This window comes from Cebidichthys violaceus, unplaced genomic scaffold (assembly GCF_023349555.1).
Source record: "Cebidichthys violaceus isolate CVI_PGR_0920_01 unplaced genomic scaffold, fCebVio1.0.p SCAF_15, whole genome shotgun sequence".
Classification (NCBI taxonomy): domain Eukaryota; kingdom Metazoa; phylum Chordata; class Actinopteri; order Perciformes; family Stichaeidae; genus Cebidichthys; species Cebidichthys violaceus.
In genome coordinates this window covers 9,912,755-9,919,977 of record NW_027176318.1, presented here as the reverse complement: position 1 = coordinate 9,919,977, position 7,223 = coordinate 9,912,755, and the positions used below count along the sequence as shown (strand labels likewise).

At 42.5% G+C, this 7,223-nt stretch overlaps 1 protein-coding gene across 4 annotated transcripts in view; it reads left to right on the top strand.

Moving 5' to 3' along the window:
• Nucleotides 1-1,315: 1,315 nt before the first annotated feature.
• Nucleotides 1,316-7,223, top strand: part of dlgap1b (discs, large (Drosophila) homolog-associated protein 1b) — an 81,111-nt gene continuing 75,203 nt past the window's right edge. For all 4 annotated transcript variants that reach the window (XM_068709911.1, XM_068709912.1, XM_068709908.1 and 1 more), the window contains exon 1: nucleotides 1,316-1,483. The gene's annotated coding sequence lies outside the window, so the exon portion shown is untranslated. The remainder of the gene's footprint in view (nucleotides 1,484-7,223) is intronic.

Below are 7,223 nucleotides of genomic sequence, written 5' to 3'. Positions count from 1 at the left end.
CGGAGCCTACAGTAAGCTCAGTCTTTGCTGCTGTTGCCAGGGTTATGCCATTGAAGTAGGCTATGCAACTTTGTTATTAGATCCAGGCTGTCTGGCAGGCACAGAGCTCTCTCCCAGCAGAGTCGCTTCAAGTCATTCATCAGTATCACTGCTAGAGAGAGACAGAGAGTGATGGGAGGAGTGTGTGTGTGATGTGCCTGTGTGCACTGTGCAGCGCGACTGTCTCTGTCATTCTTTGTGTTTGCGCGCGCGCGCGCGTGTGTGTGTGTGTGTGTGTGTGTGTGTGTGTGAGAGAGAGAGAGAGAGAGAGAGAGAGAGAGAGATTTGGGTGACAGAAACTGCAACGAAGGATCTCATACTCCCTAACACAAATGTCAAGATGTCCCATTATATGTATTATTTGCAGCCCATTACAAGACATGATAATTAAATTTGAACATTTTGCCCTGACCTGAAGTCAAATGAACATTACAGAAGTACACTAACACTTATTAGAGGGGTTGGCTGTTGGGAAAAGAAGAGAAGATATAGGCCTAAGCAAGTGGTTTTGTCCCTCTTTTAAATTGTAGATATTCATATTACTATTTTATGAATCATTTTAGGTCTTCTCTTCCACGTTGGCTTAAAAATTGTTGACTTTATCCGCCATTACTGTGTAAAGAATATATATATATATATATATATATATATATATATATCTATCTATCTATCTATCTATCTATCTATCTATCTATCTATCTATCTATCTATCTATATATATATATATATATATATATATATATATATATATATATATATATATATATAAAGATATAGCTCATTTGTTGTCATAAGGATGAAGAGTGTCTGAAATCTCTGAAAAATGCAAGTAAGTGGTTGTATCTTAAATATGGCGTTCTATACATATATCATATTTTCGTACAATAGTACAATATTGTATTATTGATTCTGGGGCTGAATTATGAAATGTAGGATTAACCATTAGTCTCAACCTATACATGAGTTAATAAGTTATAAATCAATCACCACCCCCCCCCCCCCACCCCTCTCACGATGTGGTAATTTATCCGCAGCAACAACACTAATAGGCTAATTGAAGGGCTAATGTAACAGGCTACTTATTATTACCCTACGAAGAGGTTACTATTGATTTGAAGTTGTAGCTATAAACTAACTCCTAATTGTTCCGTGTCGAATTTGAACGAGTGGACCGCCGAAGAATCCAAATACCGGAGACTCCGTGTCTGACTTTCCCTCTCTCCATTCCGGTGAAGCGCTGTTTCATACGTTCAGTGATGCCTCTGCAGCTCACAGACGGAGCGATACGGGAAGATACTACAGTGCATGGGACCTTACCATCCAAGTGACGTGCTATATGATAAATCCAGACTTGTTACATTCTCAAGGCAAAAGAAGCGATTTTTACAGAAGAGATTCAGAGGATTACTCCCGAGGCGGTTCTCGGACGGCCTGTGTTGACAAGGTAGGAAGCAAATGCGCAAATTGTTTGTCTCGTTTCATTCATCCTGCGGTGAGAATGTATTTGCACTTGTCATGACTTACAATAGACGCATACTCTTTTATAAAAACATGTTTCGGAAGCCACTTTTTTCTTTCCATTTTCTCGCGCGTGCAGTCCTGAACGTCATTGCTTTTAGTTTCCGTGTCAGATTGCGCGTGCTGGACTGCATTGATTGTGTTTTTCCACAACTTTCTTGTAAACCCGGACACTGAAAGAAATTAGGTTATTCGTTTTGACAAAGTTGTTAGACTGCACCCCCCCCCCCCCGGTGGCACGTTGACAGCCGTCCTCACCACTTGCCGTAAGTGATAATGAGGCAAATAGAATATCCACCCGTTATCCACCCAAGCGCCTTGACGGAGCGACCGCGTCCGCAATTGCGTCTTTTGGCGTTTTGTTATGAGGATTAGATGCAGACTGTTTGTCCTTTTGCAACAGCTTGGAATCAAAAGAAGCTGAACAGATCGCCACCACTTGTGGGACCAGGATAATGGTCAGCGGAACATGTGCCATCAAATCACACTGTGCCCAAGGCTTTGAGGTGTTCATCTGACCACATCTTCCTCTCATATACTCTGCAGCCTTGCAGGCTGGAGACACTCCAGTGATGGCTTCTGGGACACCCTACCTTCTATCCTACAGCCATGTCAATCTGCTCGATGTGTTCATTCTGGCTCTTTGTCCGCTTGGACATGGGTTTGGTGTTGCATGGGGTCTGCACAGACAGCATTGCTGCAGACTAACTCCGTGATTCCAGTCACTAAAACACTGACACAAGTGCAGTAGTTTAAGCGGACAACAATACATCTGTAAATTACTCTCAAGACTAACTCCAGCTGTGATATGAATGGGCCGCTGGTAAATGCACAGTCTACCACAATATAGCTGTGTTAATGGCTCCTGATGTAAATTATATGCCATTAGGATAGACTGCAATTATTATTATTGTGTGTGTGTGTGTGTGTGTGTGTGTGTGTGTGTGTGTGTGTGTGTGTGTAGAGGGGCACTGAGCCAATTGAGAAGAAAGAAGAAGCAATTGTTGTTCTTCTGACTCCAGCAGAGATAGAGTGAGATTCAAGGAAGATTGGAAGGGATCAAGGCTAAGAGGTCAGTCAAGTATAAAGAAGCTATTAGCACCCTACCACAATTAATTAAGTCCCTGAATAATACAGGAACAGGAATATGACTGAAAGCTGCAAGACACACAGATCCTCTAGATTTGATTTAATGCCCCCCCTTCTTATCTTTTCTTGCCTTACTTCAAGTGAAAGGCATTGCAAGGCAGACATTTTACAAGCGCGTCCTTCTATCTCAAAGAAACAGTGAAGAGTCCCGTAATCCGTTGATGCTCCCTCTGTGTCATGTCCTTAAACCGTTAACATGCACACTTTCCTTGTTAAACACAAGGCCCCCGCATCTACCCCCCCCCCCCCCCCCCCATTAGAGACCCTCTGCATTTCGCTCGTATGACTGACTGCAGTGGCTTCATATGACTGTGGAGACGGGAGTGTTGGAGTGATCATTAGCTTTGCTCGACAGATAATTATGCACTCTGTGCTGAACTCTCAACCTTGTGCCTGTGCTTCATTAGCCTCCTTTTTGTCTTGGTGCTGTTATCGGCTGTAGTGGCTTTCCCCCTGTATCATTTTCATATATCTCAGTCACCTGATACTGAGTGAGAATAATTTACAGATTTGAAGGTTTTTTTGTGACTTCCTGTTATTATTCCCATGTCAATTAGAGGAGGGCTCATCCTGCTCCGGTCTGTGTTGTGCTGTGGATTTGCTCTGCTACAAAATACCTGTAAACACTGCTTCAGCCGCTTGCTTTCCACATGCCGCCGGTGGAATATTAAGGATGCCTTCGAAGGGAGATAAGGGCTGTTGAATATTTAAAGAAATCTCTGTATATTTTTCACACTTCTACCATACCCAGCAAGCCTCGCTTTTCCATGTAATTATGCAGATAATGCTTTCCGGATGTTAATGTGTCATCCCAAACCATCCACATAGTCTTGTTTGTGTGTTTGTTGCTCTGTTTCGAGATAGTCTTCGAAAGCCATGGAACCCTGAAATTAAAATAAAATTATAAAAGGACCATCAGATTTGAGCAGACCGAAGGGCAGAACGAGGCTAAGACTAGTAGTGGCACAAATATTGCTTTCTAACACCTCAAGGCTTTACAATAAAAGAAGGGATGATGACGGCAAAGAAGATTGTGCAATGCACAGCGATGACATAGCTGCTACTCATGACTTGTCCCCCTCAGGTTTTTATTAGGAAGGCCAGAAGTCACAATGGTGTTGTAATGATGGTTGTGGATGACAGCGATGATGAGTCAGCTATAGCGGTATTCTCTGATGTGCTGTAGTTCCAGGCTGTGTTCTTTTCTTTGTTGATTTTAATTACACTGCACTGTTCTACTGAGTGGAGCCGTCAGGTCCCCCAAACGTCTAGTTGCTTCTCAGTGGTTCACCTACGAGAGCAGGACATTCTCCGTGTCCGAGTCTTCTCTGTTGCACCAGTAAGACTTACTAGCTTAGTTTGAGGGGACCCTTCGAGCACCTCTGCACTAATCTCAGCCCGAGCACTTTCCGCTGCACTTCTCTGCTGTGATTGACAGTCAGCAGGCCAATTTAATGCAGAAAAGTATGCAGAACAAGCAGTGTGATCCCTCATGGGGAAACCAGTGGAGAACCTTTATGTTTTTGTGCTCCAGCTGTGAGGTTTAGAGAGAGCTGGACTTCTTTATGAAGCCTGTATTCACCAAAGACTACAGGTCTATCTCCTCACTGTACCCGGGCAGATTGTTACTCACACTATTCAGTGCAATTTACTAATCTCACTCCTCTGAGATCATCTGCCTTTTTGAGGAGTTTTAGGATGGGGAAAAAAAAAAAACCCCACTTCCTGCTCCCCCAGGATTTATTTCTAATAATTAGTCTTTTTTTTTTCATCCAACTCTTGACTTTCTGCGATCACCCTAACAAGTCATTTAGCTGCCCCGTTCACTTAATTGACACATATAATCAGTTGGAGGTTGAACCGATTACCCCTATATTATGGTGCAGCTGAGGCATGAGGCAAAGTGCATTCCACTTACTGATGATGTCACCCTTGCTGTAAACAGTATTATGCTGCGTGTGCAGCAGCAGCTTTTAAGTCACAGCTATTGAATGTCTGGCGAGGAGCATTGTTTACCATTAAAGCTTCCCTTCATGCCTGCTCATGCCTGCAGGACATTCTATGCCTCAGGCTTTCTCTCCGTGTTGATAGTGTGTGTTTCTCTACACACATCATAAACAGTTACAGTATGTCGTATCACCTCCTTATCTCTCCACAAGTTCTGTCGATCCTTCTGTCTATTTGTCATTAGTGAGGACATGCTAATGCCAGCGGTCTCACTTTTTTTTTTCACTTTACAAACATGTGGTGACACTGGGTCCCTTTGCATGTGTGATGCCATTCATGCCACAGCATGCTATGTTGTATGCTTTAGTGTGATAGTCTGCTTTTCATTTGCCTTTCAGCAGAAACTGGGGCGCTCCTTTGTTGATATAAAGACATACTGTAGACCTGCATTCGACAGGGGACAATGTCAATTCTGGTGGGAGAGCGAGGGGAAGGGGGCAGAGGCATGTTTGTATGCCTTCAAGCTATCGGAGCATGCTCCCGACTGTGAAAGGCCACTGCCATTGTTAGGTAACATAATCCACCAGGGAGGCCTTCGGCCAGACACTGTGGAGGACTGCCTTTACACCCCCCCCCCCCTTCTCTCAGTACAGATGCATATCCCTTTCAGTGCTGGAATCAGCTGCTGAATGCTGAGCAATTTTCAACTGTTACTGAACCTGTGTGTGGGCGATAGCGTACACATCCACTTATTGTTGCCATTCTGAACACCAGCTCTCTGCCAGCTGACGGCTTGTTTAAACAGTCCTATTGAAAGCGGTATACTCTGCTTTGCTTCGCTGTCGGCGCGGCGCTGAATGGAGAAAAATAGACAAACAAATACCTCCTCTGGGAAAAAGTAATTCCAGAGATAACTCTCTGTGGATGGTTTATATGAAGCATGGCGGTGTGTACGGTCACCTGCGAAACTGATGCCAACAATAATGTGTCCGATTTGTGGTTTGAGAGTGGAATCAGTGGCTCAAAATGGATTATACAGACTCATGCTTCAGCATCGGATTGCTTGGAATCTAATAAGTATAGACATTATTTCCATAACCATCATCATGGAGACAGATATATTGTAGTAGGCTGTGTATCACACTGACTCTATATACACGCGTACAAACAAACACACACTCGTACAGATAGAACACTTGAGGGAAGATCAACCTGGTTTCGTCAACCAGTTATCTGTTGGGCAAACTGCATACTATACGTTTTCCTTATTTCAGGTTTATTGCAATGCATAACTTAGTTTTTAAAAGCCTGGTGTAAGTATATGGAAAACCTCTTTTAATACAAACGGTAATATGATCTTTGCGACTTGTTTTTCATTCATTTTTATATATTTTGTATTTGAGATCAGGAGTCAAAAGAATTGCTGAACTAAACCGTCCACCCAGGACGTCCAAAACATTGACTCACAAGAAACTGACTAAGGTACATTCCTATTTGTAATGTTTCTCCACATCTTTTCTAAACCTTATCAGGTTATCAAATATCTTTAAAAGTCAAACAGCAGTCATGCTGGTTCACATATTCACTTACAATTTTGTTTTCTTTGTGAGTGAACAGCTCCTTGCTGCAAAGTGAAGCCCTTCATTGCCTCAATTGTGAGGGCTCTACATGTGAGTGGGTAGTGTACATACTTCCTTGTTCAAATAGCTTCTTTTTTTATGAAGCAACATTTTGCCAGCGTAATACAGAAAGCACATATCCATTATAAAGCAATCACGCCTCAGAAATGGCTATATGCTAATGTTTTACAAACATTATGCATATTTCTAAACGGGGGTTTCTCCTATAATTCCAGGCATCATTTAATAGCTACATCGAAGATCTGGAAAGCAGTGGCGGAGCTGATGTGCATTTCTTTGTTCCACAGTCTGTTAGCCTGTGTACTCAGTAAATCCAGAGAGACTAATTTGCATGCAGACTAACGCTTTAGAAAGTCTAGATGGTTTGTCCACTAGACTGACAGTGACGAGAGAGAGAGAGAGAGAGAGAGAGAGAGAGAGAGAGAGAGAGAGAGAGAGAGAGAGAGAGAGAGAGAGAGAGAGAGAGAGAGAGAGAGAGAGAGAGAGAGAGAGAGAGAGAGAGAGAGAGAGACTAAATATTACGATATTCATGGAACAATGTAAAGTAATACTGGATAGTTTGTGTTCTTTACCACATTTAATTTAACTACATAGAGTCTACTTGAAACCAAATAATAGGCAATTTATTTTTATCCGACCAGTGCCAGATGAAGGCGAGTGATAACATAAATTGCTTGTTATTGAACAGATAGACACTCATGCCTTTTTTTTTATGCTCTGACAATTGCCTCGACAGGATAATAGATTCTGTTACATTCCAGCATTTTAAAAAGGTGTCTTACTTGGATAGATAAATTATTACAGGGTGTAGTATTTCACAGCGATTGTCAAACCCCAGCCGCCTAGATGGGATGATGGGTGAACAGGAATGGGCCAAAATCAGTGTTGTGTCAACCTATTTAACCTCCACACTGCACAGGTGTCACATCA